Source organism: Pseudorca crassidens, chromosome 1 (genome assembly GCF_039906515.1).
Source record: "Pseudorca crassidens isolate mPseCra1 chromosome 1, mPseCra1.hap1, whole genome shotgun sequence".
In the NCBI taxonomy this organism is placed as follows: domain Eukaryota; kingdom Metazoa; phylum Chordata; class Mammalia; order Artiodactyla; family Delphinidae; genus Pseudorca; species Pseudorca crassidens.
Window position 1 is genome coordinate 4,457,171 of NC_090296.1, and position 22,220 is coordinate 4,479,390.

Genomic DNA, 22,220 nt, shown 5'->3' on the forward strand with positions numbered 1-22,220 from the left:
TGAGCGTCGCGGCTCTGTTCTCCTGGGAAGCACACGTTGTAGGAAAGAGGAAAGACGCGGTAGGTAGACGGCAGACGGCTTTCTCTTTGGTGAGGCCCTGTTGTCCTTGGTGTTTGTGCTTGGCTGGATTCAGCCCCTCTCCTCTGGGTCCCCTTGCCCGTGACTAGACCACCTTGACCGCAGAGGGTCAGGTGCCGGCCACCCTGCATCATCATTTTTGGTCTAAGTCCTGCGCGTGTGAGCATCTTGAAGGCAGGGGCCAGGTGTCAGGCACAGGCCCTGGCCCTGATAGATGCTTGGTCATGGTTCCTCACTGAACACTAGAGGAATCTGGGCTCTTCCGCCAGAGGATGAGAAAATACCCTTCCAGAATCTTCTGAGGAGTCTGAGAAGCACAGGCAAGCTGCTTTCTCACCATACTCTTCCCTTGCCTGTCAGTGTTTGTGGCTGCGGCTTCCACAGCCATGCCAAGCATGGCCTCCGTAGGCTGGCAGCCGCCCTGGTGTCCTGGCCAGCTCTGGCCAGCTCCATGTTGCTGGGCAACGTGTAACCTCTCCAGCCTCACGTGAGTCCTCCACATCACACCCACTCCCCGGATCTCGGCTCATGGCTTCCCCGGCCGACCCCATCTTCGGATGGCTCTGGTGTTTAATCGTGACGTCGAGCTGTGTCAACAAAGGGGGATGGGTGACTATGACAGACTACCTGCTGTGCAGAAGTGACCCCGAGATCTTCCACTCGACGATGACAAAGCATTTTGCAAATACGGATTGCCAAGTCGATTTAACGCAATAGAGCCTGGGGCCCAGGCACACGGGCTGGCCACAGCTAGAGAGTCATTGAGCCAGTAGGCCAGTAGAATTAATGCCAGTGGCTCTCAGTTTTGAACTTTTTGCACCACTCTGCGCTCTGGCGAGGGGAGAGAGCCGGACGGCCGGGTTCACCAACGCAAGACAGCTTTGTAGGACTCTGCCGCTCCGTGACCCCTGACAAATGGACTGGAAGGAACCACAACATGGGATACATATTTAAGGAAATATGCACACAACTCGGTTTATTTTTCTTATCTGATTTTTTTTTTTTTCTGGTGCAATATGAGTCCTGTTGAATACTTGGCTACTGCCTCTCCATACTTGAGTTGTTTGTCATTTCTGGGGCTGCTGAGGCTGTTATGATTCCCCTTTTGGGAGGAATTTACAGGCACATGTTGACCCAGCTGAATGGGAACAGGGAGCAACAGGAATCTCAGGAACAAGGACCATCGCCGACCAGGGCGGATGAATCCGCTCCTTTTCTGGACGGTGCCCTCAGATGAGCCTTGCCGGGCTAGCCATTGAATGCGCCACGGCTCCAGTTTTGAAAACCAGATCTTCTCTCAGCCTGGCCTTGAAGTAAATCTGCCTTTCCTTTCAGTAGCATCTGGGACCTGTAGTCAGCCCTGTGCTCTATCGTGGGGCCCTCAGGAGAGTTGGCTCTCCGTAGCAGCTGTTGCTAGGTAAGGGCATGATTCCCCACAGAGACCAGCGTGGGAGAGGACGGGGCGGGCTGCTGGCAGAGGGCCAGGTGGCCGTTGGGAGGGGAAGCTGCAGAGGCCATGGTGAAGGACAGGGCAGGAACTTGCCTGCCCTTTTCATCTGTCCCTGCCACTGTCTTCTCCTGCCTTTCCCAAGTGCCCTCGGGCCTTCTCTCCCCCAAAGACCTAGCCTGTGTCTCCTTCCCACAGAGACATTTGGGCACTCATTTTGCCACATTTTCTGGACCCTTCCCACCCACCAGGGACTGGGGGAACAGAGATAAATTGGTGGTGGGCTCTGCCTCCTCGAAGTTCAGAGCCTTGTGAGAGAGGCAGACCCCACAAACCATGAGCCACAAAGCCACCTGCGTGGCTGGTGCCTTGACAGTCACAGCAGGTGCAGTGGGCACCTTGTCTCTATCCCCCGTCTACCCCAGTGGTCACCCGCTGGGCACAGTGACAGCCTCCTGGGTCTTTCTACCTGACAGCTTCTTCTGGCCACGGACGTTAACACTCCAGGAGGGACCCTTCATCACAGAAGGCTGGGAGTCAATTGGACAAAATAGTTAAAATGGTAAATTTGATGTTTGGTATGTTACCATAATAAAACAAGAAGACACGCTACTATATATAAAATAGATAACATGGACCTACTGTAGAGCACTGGGAACTCTACTCAATATTCTGTAATAACCTATATGGGAAAAGAATCTGAAAAAGAATGGATATGTGTATATGTATAAGTGAGTCACTTTGCTGTACTCCTGAAACTAACACAACATTGCAAATCAACTATACTCCAATATAATAAAAATTAAATTAAAAAAAAGAAAAAAAGTTTTAAGTGCCCACTAAAATCAGTGCTATTGCTGTTACTAAAACTAAACAAACAAAAAACACAAAAAGACTTAATGACTAGGCGAGGGGGGTGAGGCAGAGGGAGGAGGTCAACGCCCTCCTGGAGGAAGTTAGGGGCATAGCCCCAGAGCCCACAGCCCGACAGCAAGTCCTGGTACTTCGCAAACCACCTCCTGGGGTTTCCTCACCCGTGAAGGACACCTTTCCCAGTCCCTACCTCGTGGAGTTGCCATCAAGAGAAGATTCCTGGTTACCATGAAGCAGCTCGTCTAGGGAGTGGCACCTCAGTTTTGCAGAGGGTGTGTCTGTCCCCAGCAGGGACCCTGATGCCCTCCCATCTCTATGCTAACGATTCCCAAGTGCATCTCCCCAGATCAGAACAGACTCCCCGCCTGCAGACCAGGCCCTGTCACAGGGTGTCACCCAGGCCTCTCAGCCCCACCACGCCAGCTGAGCCCCTCCCTTCCCAGGAGGAGGGAAGGGCAGTTTCTGAGTTAAAAGCAAGGCTTTAAACTGAAAGAGAAACTTAGTGGAGAAATGAAAGTAAACTGGATTATTGACCAGTGTAGTTGCAGTGCCTCTCCTCCAGATTTCTGTGTAATCTTTAAATCCTGTTCCCACCTGCCTCTTGGTCCCCTTGGATTGGCCGTAAGTTGTACACAGGCTGCTTTTGTAAGACGGTGAGAACTATTGCCGACATTTTATAATGGCTGACTCTGAACTTTCCCCTATCCTTTTTGCCTAAATGCATTATTTTCAGGAAATCTATGTTGTAAGACAGGCCTCTGCAATTACGGTCCTGGGGCCAAGTCCCTCCCTCAGCCTGTCCTTGTAAATAAAGTTTTATTGGCAGCCCGCCAAACCCATTCATTTCCATATCGCCTGTGGCTGCCCCAGGCTTCCACAGCAGAGTCCAGTCCTTGTGACAGAGACCATGTGACCTGCAAAGCCAAAAATATTTACTATCTGACCTTTTGCAGAAAACGTTGCTGGCGTTCTGTTGTAAGAGATGCTGAAATGTTTAGTTCTTTGAGGACTGGGGCACATAATTAGTGTTTCTTAGTTCCAACAAGCTAAAAGAAGGAAAACATTTACTATGACTTGCTCTGTAGTAGTCATGAAATATTGTCTCGAAATTCCTAGTATTTTAATGAGTCTCAATCAGCATATTAGTGAAACCTAAGAGAGGCTCTATAAGGAAGACACTGAAGTATTCCATCAAATTTCTCCTGACCTAACAGTTGGAATATAGACCAGTATGTGGACTAATCATATTGACAGAGCTTTGGCGATTTTATCTGCATCCCTAAAAGTTTATGTGTATATATTTTGGGAGAGGGGTCTTTTTGTTTGAAATTCTTCCTCAATTCAGACATCGGGGTATAATCAATTATACAGTTTTGGCCTTGTTCTTGTGTAATTTACCCAAAATGACATCATGAATCTGGAGCACCACTGCTATTGGACCTTCAGGAGCAGAGAGGGTTCAAATATAGCCCCACCCAATCCCCGTGGTTTTCTATTCAAAAGTCTCACACGATTCCTGATCAACTGGACCAGGGTTTCTTAGCTTCGGCACTGTAGCCATTGGGGTCAGAGGATTCTCTAGGGGACGGGTGTCCTGTACCGTGCGGGACGTTTAGCAGCAGCCCTGACCTCCACCCATTAGATGCCAGTAGCGAGCACTGCCTTCCCCACCTCTCCCAGTCACAGCAGCCCAAACGGTCTGCGCACGTTGCCAAACGTCCCCCCAACCCAACCCCGAGGTGGGAACCACAGGATTAGTCCAGGGAGAAGCCAGGTGGATGCTCCCCTCCGGGTGAGGGTTTGTACGTGCCCCTGAGGATTGGTGTTGCTGGTGTGCTCTCTGCTCTGCTGCGGACTTGGAGTCGTGTGAGGGGTGAGGTCTTGATGGGGCCCTTGCCGGCCCTGCGCTCCAGCCCGTCTCTCTGCCAGGGCAGGAGACAGTTCCTCTTGGTTGCCTCCCCACCCAGAAAAGACGAGCATCTCTTCATTTCAAAGCCACTGTGCTCAAGTATTCTTTCTTTTGAAGCGTGCATTCCTTATATGATGGAGAAACCCCCAATAACCATACACCAATATCTAAAAAATCGTTTTTATTTTTTAAAAATTTTTTATTGGAGTAGAGTTGATCTACAGTGTTGTGTTAGTTTCTGCTGTAAAGCAAAGTGAATCAGTTATACATACACACATGTCCACTCTTTTGTAGATTCTTTTCCCGTAGAGATCATTATGGAGAATTGAGAAGAGTTCCCTGTGCTATACAGTAGGTCCTTATCAGTTATCTATTTTATATCTAGTAGTGTGTATATGTCAACCCCAATCTCCCAATTTATCCCTCCCCCCACCTAAAGAAAAAGAGAGTTTTGAAAAATTGGATATACTTTTTTTTTTTTTTTTTTTTTTCAGTACACGGGCCTCTCACTGTTGTGGCCTCTCCCGTTGCAGAGCACAGGCTCCGGACGCGCAGGCTCAGCGGCCATGGCTCACGGGCCCAGCCGCTCCGCGGCATGTGGGATCTTCCCGGACCGGGGCACGAACCCGTGTCCCCTGCATCGGCAGGCGGACTCTCAACCACTGCGCCACCAGGGAAGCCTTGGAGATACTTTTAAAAGGAAGAAGTTGATCTGCAGTAAAAGAAGTGAATCAACTTTAGGAAACAATATTTGACTAGACAGGCAAGTGAAAGGCTGGAACTCTTCCGAGAGAAATGATAATTAAATGAGTCTCAGAAACTTTATTTCCCTCCAAGTGCATTTTATGTAATTTTCTAACATGGAAACAACAGCTCTTCTCCGGGTTGAAAAAAAAAATCAGTCCCCACCTCACAATCAACAGAATCGTGGTTTTGACTGATCTCTATAATCAGAAGATAATTTGCCTTAAGAATAATAATAGTAACAATATGCCCGTTATGAAAGAGGATGCTTTTATCATTTTATTTGCCAGCGATTATGTAAATTCCAGAGATAGGGTGAAGGGCCGGGAAGTTGCAGAAAGCCTGCGTTTTCTGTGGGAGCCATGGGCCTTCTGCTAGGAGAGAGAGCCAGATTTACCCCCTGTGAAAAGAATTTATTTTCTGCAGATTGGCTAAAACACTTGATAGTTTAAATACAATATGTTGGAAGCGGAGCAGAGCAGAGAGCACATTCTTGCTTTCTGCTCCCCTTTCCTGGTGACTTGGGACATCACCGGATGTCCCCTGCCTTGTGCCTGGATGGACCGTGGCAAGAATTTCCCAGTCTCCATCCTTCCCGCTCCCATCACAGCCCTTCTTCTCCGGTGACACAGACCTCTCCGGGGCCCCAGCTCAGACACTTTGCTTTCCTTCCCTTCTTCAGGGAGGCCGAGTTCTAACCGGCTCCGGCATCAGCTAGCTGGGCACGCTTGGGAAGCTTACCCTCCGCTCTCTCTGGGCCCCAGTGTGTCATCCCCAGAATGAGAAGACTGGCTCTGAGTCCCAGGTGCCCGGGCAGATTCGCTGCCCGAGAGGCTGTGATCCTGTGAGCCTGCAGAGTGGGTGGCGGGACCCGAGCCCTCCCTCCAGCAGGGCAGAGGCGGTCTTGTTGCTTGGTTTTACCAGCTGGGGCATCCATGGGAGGAACATTCAGATGCACGTGGCTAAATTATCTGTGCAAATCCCTGCTCTCGTCCATGGACCTTCCGTGTTTCAAAAGCCCTGCAGACACGTCTTCTCTGATGAACCATCCCTTTCCAGCTCACTCGGTGCCCACTCAGGGATGTGTGCAGTGCAGTGGGGCCAGCCCGGTGGAGGAGGGTGGGCCCTGGCAGGTGGCGCTTGAGTCTCTGCTCTGTTGCTCTCGGGGCTGTAGGCAAGTTACTTAACATCTTGGTGCCTCCATTTGCTTTCCGGTGACATGGGAATCATAACCCCGCTTCCTTGGAGTGGGGAAGCTCTCAATAAATGTTCCCAGAGGTGAGCTGTGGCGTGGAGACACGCCCACTCCCGGGGGGCATTTATCCCCGGCTGAAAGACTTCCCATCCCGTTTACCCTACCATTGCACGATTCTAGGTCGACAAAAGAACTGAGGTCCTCCCAAAGGGTGATTCTCATTGGGACTTCACCTGAAGTTGTCTGGACTCTTGACCATAAATGCCTGTTTTCTACATACCAGCTGTTGTTCCCAGCACTTTACATGGACTAACTGGTTTGGTTCTCAAAACCACGAGTGAGTAGGATGTCATCATCAGCTCCATTTTATAGATGAGGAAACTGAGGCACAGAGAGGTTAAGTAGTGGCTCAGTGTCACACAGCTTTTAAGCGGCAGAGCCAGGATCCAAACCCAGGCCATCTGGCTTGGAAGCTGAACTCTTCACCCAAGTGTGTCAGCCACGGTGGGTTTGCATCAGCCAAGCTTTACACTGGGTTTGCAAAAAGGCTGATATCTCCATTTTCCCATAATTCCTCTCAGTTTTGAACCATTTTTCCATCCAATGTTAGAAAGTTCTGGATTTAGAGATGTCAGAGAAAGGGGGGGGGTACATACATATTGTTACTACTTCAGAATATCCCACCTCTGCTTTTGGTTTTACCAAATCTGATTTTTAGTCTCTTAGGTTAACTACCTTTCTTCCCTTCTCTTTCCTTGGTACCACATGTGCCTGGAATAGAGAACTCTCATCCTTCACCATTTTATCCCTCCACTTATCCCCTAGTGCCTTGGAGAAAAGACTTCACTCTTTCCTTTATTTGCTCCTCAGGCCGTTTCTGCTGGTCCTTATAAGAGAAAGACCAGATCATTCTTAGGACCTGGAGGTGAGTGTCCCAAGAAGTTACTCTAGGCTTGGGTGTGTTGAAATGCAGAGCTCAGCTGGCCGACCCTTCCAGCTGCTAGAGAACATTTCGTGGAAACACATATTCGGTGAAAAATAACATTTCACCAAAGACAGCTTGAGTTCTGAAGACAATTTTTCTTTGCTATGGCTGAAAACCACATTTTCCCAAACCAAATTACAATGAAGGTAAACCAGAGAAGTCCCACTTTTGTTGCAAACTCGACTGTAGGGTATAATTTTGAGGTTTAGAGGAGTTTGGGAGTATTTGAAAAATTTTTCTAATTACAGAAAACAACATAGGCACAGAGGAAAATTTGTAAAAACCTGGACTAACTGGCTAGAGGAATCGAGCAATCAGGTCACAGCCTCAAAGCGGAGAGTTGCTCAAGGCTGATACGTATCTTGGTATATTTTATCTTCTGTGGAGATTTTGGAGTTAATTCATTTTGCGATGGTTCATCTCATCTCAGCCCGGTTTTCTGGGATTCCTCTAAAACGGACCATCGTTTTCCAAGTGGACAAAAAGTGTCAGCTGGTATTTAGGGTGATGCATGATGGGAAGTGCAGTCACAGATTTCTTGCACGTCTCAAGGAGAAAGCTGGGCTCTGAAGTTTTCTCTTCCACGTGCTCAGAGGCATTCGGGGACATGGCAGAGAAATTAGGGTGCAGAGGATTACTCATCTTATCTTGAAGGTACCGTCTTGCGCTGCTCTGCAATTATGAGGAATGTTCCCGCGCTGGTGTTGGTTGGGAGAAGGCTGGATGGCAAAGCAGCAAGATAATTAGGCACAATTGAATTAACTAAAGAATAAGTGTCAGCCTCAGTTGCAGTCCCCCTCATTTCGTTATATTCAACCCTGTAATGTCTTTTTATTTTTTGGTTTCATTAAATCATTTTTAAGCAGCACCAGAAACACCAAGAAGACAGTGAAAAAGTGAAAATAAGTGAGAAGAATGTATATTCCCTTAGCTCCATCTGGAAAATATTTAATTGGATTAGCTCCTCTCAGGCGCCACTGTAGTAGAATTGTTAGCTTAGAGTTCACACCCAGCCAAAACATTGTGTGTGTGTTTCCTTCCTCCCTTCCGCCCCTCCCTCCCTGCCTCCTCCCTCCCTCCCTCCCTCCCTCCCTTCCTCCCTCCCTTCCTTCCTTCCTTCCTTCCTTCCTTCCTTCCTTCCTTCCTTCCTTCCTTCCAATTCCATTCTGTACAATGAACACTTATCAATGTCCTCATTGTACTGTAACAGAGCAGGACCCTATGCAGCCTTCCTGGGACAAGACCCACCCGTCCCATGTCCTTCACCTGCTTCTTATTTGTAGAAAAACTTTAGCCTCCTAGGCCTTCCCTGAGTTCCAAAGAATAAATTTAGTCAGATGTGAGAAAATGTAGAAACAAAGAAAAACAGTGAAGCAAGACAAAATAATAATAGTTTAGCTATTACACAAGGTCAAGGACCTTTAGTTCCTCCTCAAGGGTGATAGATAATAATATTCTGAGCCATGTCCTTGAGCTGTGTTGCAGATACTGAAACTCCCACCAGGTGGAAGGAGTTAACTGTCTGTTGCCCACAAGCCTGTAGACCCCAGACCAGTTGGAGCCAGAAGGCTGATGGGGTTGACTCCTGATTACCTCACCAACAACCAGTCAGAAGAATGTCCATGAACTGATCAGGCACCCCACAACCCTCTCCCTCACCCTGTCTTTAAAAGCCTTTCCCTAAAAGCTGTCAAGGAGTTCGGGCTTTTTGAGCATTAGCTGCCTGGACTCCTTGCTTGGCACCTGCAATAAACCCTGCACTTTCCTTCACCACAACCTGGTGTCAGTAAATAGGCTTTACCACTCGGGGATGAGCAGACCCACGTTTGGTTTGGTAACAGTTCCAGGTCATGTGCTGGTTGTTAGGAAACAGAGTCAAAACTAAGCCCAACTCTTTGGGTTCTGAAAGGCCATGTTAGGAAGAACGGGAGGTCCATCAAAGCTGGAGTTTTATCCAGAAGCAGGCTCAGTGGATCCAGCAAACGAGTGTTCTTTGAGGGCTAATGGTGACAAAGGAGCTGTAGGGAACACAGACATTGTCCCAACAGCCTTCCTCTGAGTTTATGTTATTATCTGAGGAACCATTTCTGGCTCCCCTGCAGGTATGTAGCACTCCCTTGATCTTACATATTTTTCCATTATTTTAATTTTCCAAAACTCATCCTTTTATGTACTGTTTGGTAGGATGATGGACCCACTTTTGAGGTAGGGTTGACAGATTTAGCAACAAAACAAAACAAACAAAATAAAAATAACACCTCCCCCACCCCTACTGGCCCTGGAGGATGCCCAGTTAAATTTGAATTTCAGATAAGCAATAAATAATTTTTTAGTACAGGTAGACCATGTGCTATATTTGGGACATACTCATACAAAATTTTTGGTTGTTTATCTGATATTCACACTTAACTGAGTATCAGGTATATTTTATGCCAACTCTTCTCTGAGGAACTCAGGAGACACGACTTAAACTCAGGGGTAGTTTAAGAGATGCTTAGGTTTTATGCCTCCATCTTTTAACTTTTAAAGGAGAGGCTGAAATACGTAATATTTAAACTTTTTAATTAAAAACAACAGTGCAACTGCAGAGTATAGAGGAAAGGGCACAGGCTGTGTGATCAAAGAGACAAGGATCCCATTTTGGCTCAAAGACACCCGCTATCTAATATGAGGTCCTGGCTCTGTTTCTCTTTCTCTTCTCTCTGTCTCTCTCTCTTAGCACATGGTAGGATGGACTTTCTCTGCCCACTGCCAGTTAGCTGGCTGTGCCCAATGGACTATGAAATGAGGGTGAAATCAGTCATTTCCAGGTGGCAGCATGAAGAGCCAGGGCACCACTGGCCATGCCCCGTCTCAGCCATGGTGCCCCCAGTGCTCCAGATAGGGGCTGCCCTCTCAGTCCTGGATCTGTCCTCTGGATTAAGGATGACCCTGACTCAGAGCTCCCAGCCCACCTGCGATGGCCACGTAGTGCGAAGGCAAATAAATAGGTGGTGTATTAAGTCCCTGAGATGGGCGATTGCTTTTCCACAGCACAAGCAAGCCCACCCTGACTGGTACACTGCGTCAGTGCACCTTGGGCAAGCCCCCTACCTTCCGTGAACTTGGCATCCGTATTTGAAAAGATGGGGATAGCATAACCAATCTTGTGTACAATTTAAAAATTTTGAAGTAGTTTAAGACTCACAAGAAGTTGCAAAAATAGCGCAGTGTAGGCTGAGACATGAGTAAAGAGCATTAAACATAGTTTGTGGAAAATCCTGGCTTGGTTCACCTGAGGCATAACTCTTCCTGGTAATCGATGGATGTGCTTAAAGTCAAAACGGTTGAAAGCTGGTTCTCAAAATGTTCCCATAGTTTACTGGGGAGACAAGCACCTCGTATAGCGAATAACCAGCCTGCCGCTCGGCCGTCACCATCCCGTGTCCAGCTGGTGAAGGGCAGCCCTGTTGAAGAAGGATCTGCTCTTTATTAACTGCAAGTTGACATTTAAGGTTTCTTCTTTCCTTAGGGAACTGATCCAAAGGCTTATGTAAGTTTTCTCTCTTACACACATTTTAAAAGCATGTTAAAACAATACAGCATGTCTACTGAAACCACATGAGAGCTGAGAAAGCAGGCAGAAGCTCTTCTTTCCACATATAACATATCCTTGATGGGCCGAGGTCCTTGGCTACATACATCATTTTAGAAAGTCTGTCCTGTGTCTGGGGCTCTCTGATGGCAAGTCATCCCCCGCCACACATTTTGGCCAAATGGGATGTGCAGATTCTCCCCCCTTTTAAGGGGAGCTGTTAAGATGGGGGCAGTTCAGCAGGGTCCCAGTGAGCTCAAGGACAGAGAGTATTAGAGAGTGGTACGTTATTTCATATTTTCATTGGTACCCGTGTCCAGGAATGCCCTTCTTGTCATCACATGTTTATTATGCATCTCTCTATCTCTGAGTCCTCGGACTTTAAAATGAAAGGTTGGGATGCTTTTCTTTCCAAGTTTCTTTCTAGTTCAGGAGCTCTGTGTTTGTGGATCCTCCAACATTTAGAAAATCCTCCCCATTTCCTCCCACTAAACCAGGTGTCTGTATACAAGGAATACAGAATGGATTGCATGCTCAAGGGGCCCTGAAGGACGACTCTGTCTCCCTCAGGAGTTCGATTATTTTATTAGTCTTATCACACCAGCATTTAAATCATTTCAGTATTTACAATTTTCATTATTTAAAGAGAAGGCTAGACCCTGGAGCTTCTAGAAAGATAGTGTGAAACGGGAGAGGAGTATCATTTTTTACTAGGAGCTGTTTGTTCCAAGTGACAACTGAAGCCTCTTACAAATACTGGTTTACTCTTTAGCTACATTTCAAGGCCTGCAATGGATGGATTTACTAGTTCCCAGACTTGTGCTGTACCTCAGCTCCTGTGGTGTAAAGACCATAGCCTGTTTCTTGGACTAATTTCCATGTATTATATAATTTTTTCTCTGGATGTGCTTTTTTAATGCCATGTCTCGATTCGGAGCGTGGTCTCTGAAGCTGCCAACGGTTGCCTGTTCTGCTCTTGGATCCATTTCAAGTTGCTGAGCTGCCTGGGCTGAGGATTCCTACCCAGGTGGTGGAGAATGAGAGCTGAGCCTGTGGGGACTGGAGACAAATTGTCTCCGTGAGCCCAGTCTTGTAACTGAAGGACTCCGGTCAACACCTGAGGAACTTGAGCATGAGAAGAGGCGAGCCAATGGGCTGTTACGTTGTTCCTGAGAATCTTGGAATTGTATACTTAGATGCACCCCACCCCCGTCTCCTGATGGGTTTTGGTGGCAGCCCCGCATACCTAATGGCATTTTCTCCCTGGCTTCATCACTTCAGGTTGACATAACAAAATAGCATAGATTGTGTGGCTTAAAAACAAACATGTATGTCTCACAGTTCTGGAGGCTGGAAGTCTGAGATGACATTGCCAGCAGACCTGATGTCTGGTGAGGACCCACTTCCTGGTTTGCAGACAGCCACCTTCTTGCTGTGTCTTCATGTGATGGAGAGAGAGCTCTGGTCCTTTCATCCCCTATTAGGGCACCACTCCTATCGTGGAAGCTCCACCCTCATGACGTCATCTAAACCTAATTCCTTCCCAAAGACCCCACCTCCATCCAGATACCATCACATTGAGGTTCGGGCTTGAGCATTCGGGTTTTGTGGGGATGCAAACATTCAGTCCATGGCACTGCCTCTTCATCCCCTTCTCCTCCCGCATTCACCGAGTACCTTTTTCCTGCCCGGCTGGAGGCTGAGGCTCCACACATTGAGAAGACCTGGTTCCTGCCTCCTGCAACACACACTCCCGTGGAGATAGAGGGTAAACCAATCCTCATGAGTCAGTGCGGCAGGGGCTGAGCTGGAGGTGTGCACTGATTGCTTGTGGTCCATCTTAGAAGCGTGGGATGAGCTCCTGAGTTCTCTAGAAAGCAGAGAAGTTATAAGGGGCCTCAGCAGAATGTAGCAGCATGAGAGGACACGATTTGTTTAGGGAAACAAGATTGACCCATGTTGGGTCATGAAGGCATGGCAGCAGATCAGATGGCGCTCGGTGGTGTTGGGCCTTGAATGCTGAACTAAGGGGTTTGGAGATTAAATTATAAATTAGTAACAGAAAGAAATCTTCAAAATCTCTGAAATGGCAGAATTTTAAACACAATCCACACTTCTAAATAACCCGTGGGACAAAAAAGATATCTCAGGGACAACTGAGAAAATTTTTTGAGCTGAGTACAAATCTGACACAGCGTATTCTGATGTGTGAAATGATTGGGGGGAACACGTATCACTTTAAATATTTATATTAGAAGAGAAGAAAGATCCTAAATCAACTACCACTTTAAGCTAGAGGAAAAAAGAGCAAATTGAAATCAAAATAAGTAGAAAAAAGAAAATAAGATAGGTAAAAGCAGAAATCAATGAAAGAAGAATGAGAAAAAAAATAGAGAAAATCCATGTAACCAAAAGCTGCTTCTTTGGAAAGATCAATGCAATTAATAAATGTTTAGTAAGACTGAAAAAGAAGCGTGAAAGTACAAATTACTAATATTAGGAGTGAAAGAGGGGAAATCACTGAAAATCCTACAGAAATTAAAAAGATAACAAGGCAATACAATGAACAACTTGAGGCCATACATCTACAACTTAGATGAAATAGACATATTCCTTACATTAGGTTTTTTTAAATTGAAGTATAGTTGATTTACAATGTTAATTTCTGCTGTACAGCAAAGTGATTCAGTTATACATATACATACATTCTTTCATATTCTTTTCCATTATGGTTTTTCACAGAATATTGAATATAGTTCCATGTGCTATACAGTAGGACCTTGTTGTTTATCCTCTCTCTCTATATATAATAGTTTGCATCTGCTAACTCCAAATTCCGAATCCATTCTTCCCCTACCCCCACCCCCACCCACTTGGCAGCCACAGGTCTGTTCTCTATGCCTGTGAGTCTGTTTCTCTTTTGTAGTAGGTTCATTTGTGTATTATTTTAGATTCCACATGTAAGTGATATCATGTGGTATTTATCTTTCTCTTTCTGACTTACTTCACTTAGTATGATAATCTCTAGTTCCATCCATGTTGCTGTGAATGGCATTATTTCATTCTTTTTTATGGCTGCAGTATTCCATTGTATATATGTAGAAATGGACGTATTTTTTTTTGTTTGACATATTTCCTGAAAGACAAAAATAACCAACACTGATTTAAGAAGAAATAAAACAATGGAATAACTCCATCGCTATTATTTTAACTGAATTTGTAATAACACACTTTCCCCAAAAAATTCAAATTCAGATGGCCTCACAGGTGAATTATAGAAAACATTTAAGTAATGATATTAATCCTACACAATTTCTTTCAGAAAAATAGCGGAAGATGGAAAAACTTTTAAACTCATTTTATAAGGCCTGTATTAGCCCAGTACCGAATGCAGGTGGTGTCTTTTTAGGAAAACTGCAGACCAGTATCCCTCATACACTTAGAAGCAAAAATCCTTAATCTTTGCTTATTTTCAAAGCAAATCTGATAATATAATAAATCGATAATGAACTATGATCACGTGTGATTATCCCAGAAATGTAAAGTTGGCTCAACGTTAAAAAAATTAATGCAATTTACCATATTCACAGAACAAAAGAGAAAAACCATACGATCATATCAGTAGTTTCAGAAAAAGTGTTTGACAAAATTCGGTACTCATTCATGATAAAAACTCTCATTAAGCTAGGAATAGAAGGGATTTTCCTCAATCTGATAAAGAGCATTTTTGAAAAGCCTACAGCTAGCATCACACTTAATGGTAAAAGACTGAATACTTTCCTCCTTAAATGAGGAACAAGGCAAAGATGTCCACTGCTTTTTATTCAACATTTTATTGGGTGCCCTAGTGGGCAATACAAAGAAATGAAAGGCATTCAGAAAGAAAAAGATGAAACAAAACCATCTTTATTCACAGGTGACTGATTGTGTAAGAAGAAAATCCTAAGGAAGCTATTTTTAAAATTTACTAGAATTAATAAGTGAGCTTAGCAGGATTTTAGTATACCTATAGTATCACTATATACTGGTAGCTAATTTATAGTAGCTTAAGAAAAGCTTGGAATAATCAGGGATAAATTCAACAAAATATACAAAGACCTGAATGCTAAAAATTATGATATATTTTTAAGCAAAATTAAAGGAGAGCTAAGTAATTGAAGGGATATCCCTGCTTGTGGACTGGAAGACTTGGTAATGTTAAGACGTCCATTATCACCAGATTAATTTATAGATTCGGTGCAATCACAGTAAAACCCCTAGTATGTGTTTTGGTTGAAATTGACAAGTGATTCTAAAACTTACATGGAGAGTCAAAGGACTTAGAATAGCTAGAGCATTTTGAATAAAGAATAGCAATGCTGGAGGGCTTGGGCTGCCCAATTTTAAGACCTACTATCAAGCTACAAGAATTGAGATAGTGTAGTATTGGCTTGAGGACAGACATATAGATCAGTGGAACAGAACAGAGAGTCCGGAAATAGATCAAGCATGATCTATTGACAGGTGATCAATTGAGTTTTGATAAAAGAACCAAATTTCAATGGAGAAAGGAAAAGTTTTTCAACAGTTGGTGCTGAAACAACGGGGTATCCATGAGAAGATATGAAACTGGACTCTTGTTTCATGACATATGCAAAAAGTTATCGCCAAGTGGGGCATTGACCTATACCTAAAATCTGAAAGAATGAAACTTCTGGAAGAAAATGTTAGAAAAATCTTGTGATCCTGGAGTAGGCAAAGTTTTCTTAGGACACATATACACAAATCAAAAATCATTAAAATTAATTTGGAATTTATCAAAAGCATAAATTTGCTTTTCAGAATACACTGTTAAAATTAAAAAGTAAGGCAAAGAATGGGAGAAAAGGGTCTTCCTTGGTGGCTCAGTGGTTAAAACTCCACGCTCCCAATGCAGGGGGCCCAGGTTCGATCCCTGATCAGGGAACTAGATCCCACATGCATGCCGCAACTAAGAGTTCACATGCCACAGTTAAGGAGCTGGCGAGCTGCAACTAAGACCTGGTGCAACCAAAAAAAAAAAAGAAAAAAAAAGAATGGGAGAAAATATTCATCATACATATCTTACAAAATCCTGTATGTAGCATGTAGAGAGAACTTTAAAAACAGTAACATGGAGACAGATCCCTTTAACATTGGGAGAATTTATCTGGCGACTTAAAATGGGCTTATTCTGTTGGATGTAAATTATAGCTTTAATTCCCCAAAGCTGATACAAATATTTCTTTTGGTGCTTCTGCTTCCACACAAGATAGAGTCCCAGGGACTGGATTTATCCTCATGCCTGAAACAACAAAAAACTAAAAACTAAAAACCAGACAAGAGATATACAAAAACAGTTTTCAAGGCACTGGGTAATCACACAACAAAGGACATGGATCCCTGAGAAATGGTAAGGGATTGAGTGAGCCCTAGGGTTGCCCTAGCTTCCTTACTGCTTTGACAACGTTTCTGGGCTGCTGCACATGGATGTGGAACCCAGACAGGGCCTGGCTGACTTGCCGAGTTGAGGACAAGGAGCAGAGGGTCTAGGGAGACCAAGGCAGCTGAAGTTTGCAGGGCAGAGCACTGGAGAGCAGAAAACTACATGTGGCGAAGTCGGGAGAACTGCAAGAGTTCAGCAGAGCGTGGTCAACACATGCATGTGAGGGAATTACCTGAAGCTGGGAAAAATACATCCAAAAGGCACGCATACAGGACCAGGAATAGTGCCTGTTCCCATCAGCTGGACTGGAAAAACTCATAACTCATGGGCATTGGTAGAATTCTCAGGAGAGTCTTGCCTTCCTAGTGGGGAATAATTAGACTTAGACTGAGCTGTGTTCCAGACCCACCTAATAAATCATGAAAAAAGACCTGAAGGAATCAACTTTTCCAAAGTAACTTAATGTCATCCTCAAATTATGCCAAGAAAGTGCAAAAATATTTATAGAAATAAAAAAGTCCAACACCCAACAAGGTAAAATTCACGTCTGGCATCTAGTTCCAGATTACCAGATATGCAAAGAAGCACGAAGATACGGCCTGTCATGAGAATAATCAATCAACCAACCAATAAATCAAACCTGACCCAGAACCAACACATACGTTAGATGTAGCAGATAAGGGCATTAAAATGTTATTATAACTGTATTCTGTATGTTAAAAAGTTAAGTAGAGACCTGGAACATATAAAAATGACCTGAATGAAACTTGCAGAGATGAGTGCTACAATGTGTGAGAAGAAAAGTACACTGGATTGGATTAATAGGAGATTAGACACTGCAGAAGAAAAGGTTAAGGAACTCGAAGACATAGCAATAGAAACTCTCCAAAATGAAACACACAGAAAAAAAGAACAGAGCATCAGTGATCTGTGGGAAAACTTCAAGTGGCCTAATATAAGTGGAACAGGAGGTCCTGAAAACAGGGAAGGATGGGAGATAGGAAAGACATATTGAGAAATAATGGCCCCCCAATTTCATAGAATTCGGTTTCCAAATTCTATGAAAACCATACACCTATAGACCTGAGAAGCTCCATGAACCCCAAGGACAAGAAATAAGATAAAAACCACATTGAGGTACATCATAATCAAGTTGGTCAAAACAAATAAGGAGATAGTATTATAAGGCACCAGAGGAAAAAGACACATTATATATGGAGCAACAAAGATAAAGATGACAGCAGATTTCTCCTTGGAAACGACGTGAGAACAGCAACATCTTTAAAGCACTGCAAGTATATATTCTCAATCTAGCATTGTGTATCCAGAGAAAATAGTTTTCAAAAGTGAAGGGGGTTTCAGACATACAGTACCCAAAAGAGTTTATCACCAGCAGACGGGCACTGCAGGAAATGTGAATGCAAGTTGGTTAAGCACAAAGAAGATGATACCAGATGAAACAGGGCTCAACACAAAGGAAGGAGGAACACCAGAAATGGTAACTATGTGGGCAAACGAGGAAGACATTTTCTTATTATTTCCATCTCTTTAAAGGAGAGCTGGCTGTTGGAACAACGATTGTCACAATGTATTTTGTGCTTTAGGACATATGTGTACGTTAAACGTATGAAACAACAGCGTAAAGATTGGGTCGGGAGAAACGGAAGTAAGTTTCCTATACGTGCGGTGGTATAATTCAGTATAGACTGAAAACCGGTCTCAGGGAACTTTGGGGGATGATAAAAATACTCTGTACCTGGTTACTTGAGTGTATACATTTGTCCAAACTCATGTGGAGACTTAGAATGAGTCCATTTTATTGTATATAAATGATTCCCTTAATCCCCAAAGTGGATTAAAATTATTTCTTATGTTATCACTGTCATCATCATCATCACCATCACCATCGTGACCACCACCACCAGCAATACCACAACAATAACAGTAGCAACATTATCCATACTTGTCATATGCCAGGAACTGTTAAGTGCTTTATGTGCGTTGGGTCTTTTAATTGCCATTTCATAACCATATGAGTCACGTACTTTTATTTCTCCCAATTTAGTGATGAGGAAACTCAGGCTTTCAGAATCTTGAGATGGAGGTTTAATTTCTGGCTGTCCAACTCAAGAGGCCAGATTGATATCTCTACCACTTTGCCTTCCCTCTCCATAGGAATGACAGTTACATTTCTACATGAAATTGGGTCATAGAGCTTAAAGCACTATACAAACATAAATCAGGGGCTTGGGATGAACATATGCACACAACTATATATAAGGTAGATAACCAACAAGGGTCTACTGTGTAGCACAGGGAACTCTACTCAATATTCTGTGATAACTTATATGAGAAAAGAATCTAAAAAAGAATAGATACATGTATATGTATAATTGAATCACTTTGCTGTACACCTGAAACTAACACAACATTGTAAATCAACTATACTCGAATAAAATTTTAAAGGAAATAGGAAAAAAAACCACATAAATGCTATTAAAATCGTTGTAATTCTTCCCCAAAGCGCCAGTGGCCATGTCCTGGGAAAGTTCATCTGGTTTGTACTTGGCTCGGGACATATCTCATCTGAAGGATTAATACATTAAAGAAACAGGGACAGTCACAGAGAACTTCGTGAAGCCATTATCACCCCAGTCCAGACTAAGGGTGTGGCAGATGTGGTCCTAGGCTCAGAAGAGAAAGGCAAAGTGTTATCTTTAAAATGAGGGGAGTAAAATAGACAACTGATGAGAACATACTGTATAGCACAGGGAGTTCTATTTAATGCACTGCAGTGAAAAAGGAAATCCAAAAAAGAGGGGATATATGTATAGCTGATTCATTTTGCTGTACAGTAGAAACTAACACAACATTGTAAAGCCACTATACTCCAATAAAAATTAATTAAAAAAATAAAATGAGGGGAGCGTCAGTGTTTTCTTTGATCAGTCAGAAAGTATTCAGGACTGTATAAACACTAAGATAGCAGTTAAGTAGAAAAAGCTGAGTACAAACCCACACATAAATCCATCGCTACACGTACCCAGCAAAAAGCACCAAAGAGAAATGCACCCACCGATAAAGCTATGATCTTTATGAGTTGGGATTGTGTGTGCTTTATACTCCTTTTTTCTTTATGTTTGTTGGTGCTTTTCATATTTTCTATAGTAAGCATATGTTGCTTGTATAATCAGAAAAGCACTGACTTTTAGGGAAATCAAACGTGCTTTTAAAATGAAGGAATTAAGTGCTGTGGAGACAGGATTCCAGCCCTAGATATGGGGGCTTAAGTGAAATGAAAGCTTTCTCAGAACACGGGGGTGAGACACTCTTAGCAGAGTCTTGGTCAGACCTCCCCGTGTGGAACACTTCTGCTGGGCTTTGGGATGTGTTATCTTGTTTATGGCTGCCAACATGCACAGTGTTTCTCTGGAAGGACTCAGGAATCCGAGACTAAATATTTAGAGAAATTAAGGCTTTCCTTACAAAACTGAGGGCTTACACATGGGTTTGCATTTTCGCCTATCAAACTGCCGGGGGAAGTCTCAGAACGCTGGGGGTCCAAATGCTTTCGAGGGGCCGTTGCCGCAGTGACTTTTATTTTTTCTGTTCATTTTCCATTTTCGCTTCTGCTAGTTTGGCCTATTACCATTAAATGAGAAGATATTTGGCACTGATATAATTCAATCCTTCTTTTCACTGCGCGGCACCTCCTTCTTTAGCGAGCTCGTCAAGAAAGTGAGGTGATGTGGAGGGGACGGAGAGCAGGAGGCAGGTGTGGGCTCTGCACCCCTCCTCCACCTCTTACCTCCATGACCTTGAGCCATTACCTAACCTCTCTATGCCTTGGTTTCTTTTTAATTAATCTCATTCTTTATGACTATTTAAGATACGTGAATCATAAGAGAGCTTCTATGTTACATGTATTTAGGTTGTAAAGCAGAATGATAAACAGCCGTGAACCGGTAACTTGGGGCCTCCTATATGCTATCTGCCTGTCCCAGAAATAAACTAAATCAGTTTCTTATACTTTTACTTAAAAGAAAAAAACTCACTTGTGTATTTATGCCTAAGTATGTGTTTAATTTTTATTTGCTTCTGGGCTGTAAAAACACGTTATGTTGCTGCATGTAACTGTAGTGTATTTATCATCATTGATACATAACATTCTATTGTGAGGGGTGTTTGGGTTGGTTTCTCTTATGGATACACCTGGTAGTGGGACTGTCGGGTCGTTAAGTATGTGAATGGCCAACTTCACAAAATAATACCAAGTTGTTTTCTAAAGTGTTTGTATCAATTCATACTCCTACTAACAATGTTTAAGAGTATCTGTTTATCTATACCCTCTCCAACATGGTATAGTCTGACTTCTTAATTTTTACCAACAAAGGTAAAGTGATAGCTTATCAATGACCTTGATTTGCATTTTTCTGATTATTAATGAGATTGAGCCCCTTTTCATAAATGTATTGGAATTTGTGCTTCTTCTATAAAATGCCTATTAACATGTTTTACTTATTTTTCACTTGGATTTTTGGTTTTATTTTCTTTTGTTTTGAAGGAGTTCCCTATATGTTTTGGATGCTAGTTCTTTGTCCTTTATAGGACAATGTGTTTCAAACATTATATCCCAGTTTGTGGCTTTTCTTTTTACTGTTTTATGGTAACTTTTGATGAACATAAGTTATTAATTTTAATAACTTAAAATTTATTAATATTTTATGTTTAATACTTTTTGTGTCTTAGTAAATACTTTCTTATACCAAGATTAAAAAAATATATTTTCTGGGGCTTCCCTGGTGGTACAGTGGTTAAGGACCCGCCTGTCAATGCAGGGGACACGGGTTTGAGCCCTGGTCCGGGAAGATCCCACATGCTGCGGAGCAACTAAGCCCGTGTGCTACAACTACCGAGCCTGTGCTCTGGAGCCCGTGAGCCACAACTACTGAGCCCACATGCCACAACTGCTGAAGCCCGTGCACCTAGAGCCCATGCTCTGCAACAAGAGAAGCCACTGCAGTGAGAAGCCCGTGCACCACAACAAAGAGTAGCCCCTGCTCGCCGCAGCTAGAGAAAGCCCACATGCAGCAACAGAGACCCAACGCAGCCAAAAACAAATAAATACATAAATATTTTCTTCTAACAGTTTTTGTTTTGTTTTCCACATTGCAGACTTTAACCCGTTTAGAGCTGATGTTGTTATTGGCTTGAGGTGGCGGTCTAGTGTCATCCCATCTGAGCAGCTGTTGGTACCAGCATCATTTTAAACAGTTCCTGCTCTCTCTACTGACCTGCAGAGCAACCTCTGTTATATCTCAGAGTTCCATGTATGTTTGGGTCTATTTAGAGGCTCCGTGTCCTGTTCCAATGGCCATTTTGTTGATATCTGCACCGATATCACACTATTTTATTTGCTCTAACTTTATGAATGAACCTTTGTATTAGGACAAGTCTCTAACTCATTCTTCAAAAGTGCCTTATCTAGTCTTGACCCTTTGCTTTTCCATAGACATTTTAGAATCAGCTTGTCAGTCTCACAAAAAGCCCAGTTAAAGTTTGATTGGGATTGTAGACCTCCTTTCAGGAAAGACTCACATCTCCATGATATTGAGTGTTCCTATCCATGAACATAGACTACCTCTCACTTATGTAGGCACTCTTTCGTGAATTTCAGTAGAGTTCAAAAACTCTAGCGTTCAATAGAGTTTAAAGCATACAGATCTTACCCATTTCTAATTAGATTCATTTCTGGATAACTTTTGACTTTGGTCACTATTATAAAAGGTGTCTTTCTTTCTAGTAATTGACTCCAAGTGTTTTCTGATGGTCTATAGTAATGCAATTTATATTTGTATATAGCCAACCCCTTGCTAGACTTATTACCCTAATGATATTTTATTTAGATTCTTCTGAGACTCCATGTAGACAATTGTCACATTTTCTTTATTTAAAAATAGACATAGTACTAC

The 22,220-nt window shown here is 43.4% G+C and overlaps 1 long non-coding RNA gene across 2 annotated transcripts in view; it reads left to right on the forward strand.

The window, feature by feature from the left end:
• LOC137222398 (uncharacterized) overlaps positions 1 to 21,334 on the forward strand; it is a 57,142-nt gene extending 35,808 nt beyond the window's left edge. Inside the window, exon 3 of one of the 2 annotated variants that reach the window (XR_010942441.1) lies at positions 21,060 to 21,334. This is a non-coding gene — a long non-coding RNA (uncharacterized lncRNA). The remainder of the gene's footprint in view (positions 1 to 21,059) is intronic. The other variant, XR_010942446.1, reaches the window with a different exon arrangement.
• Positions 21,335 to 22,220: the final 886 nt, after the last annotated feature.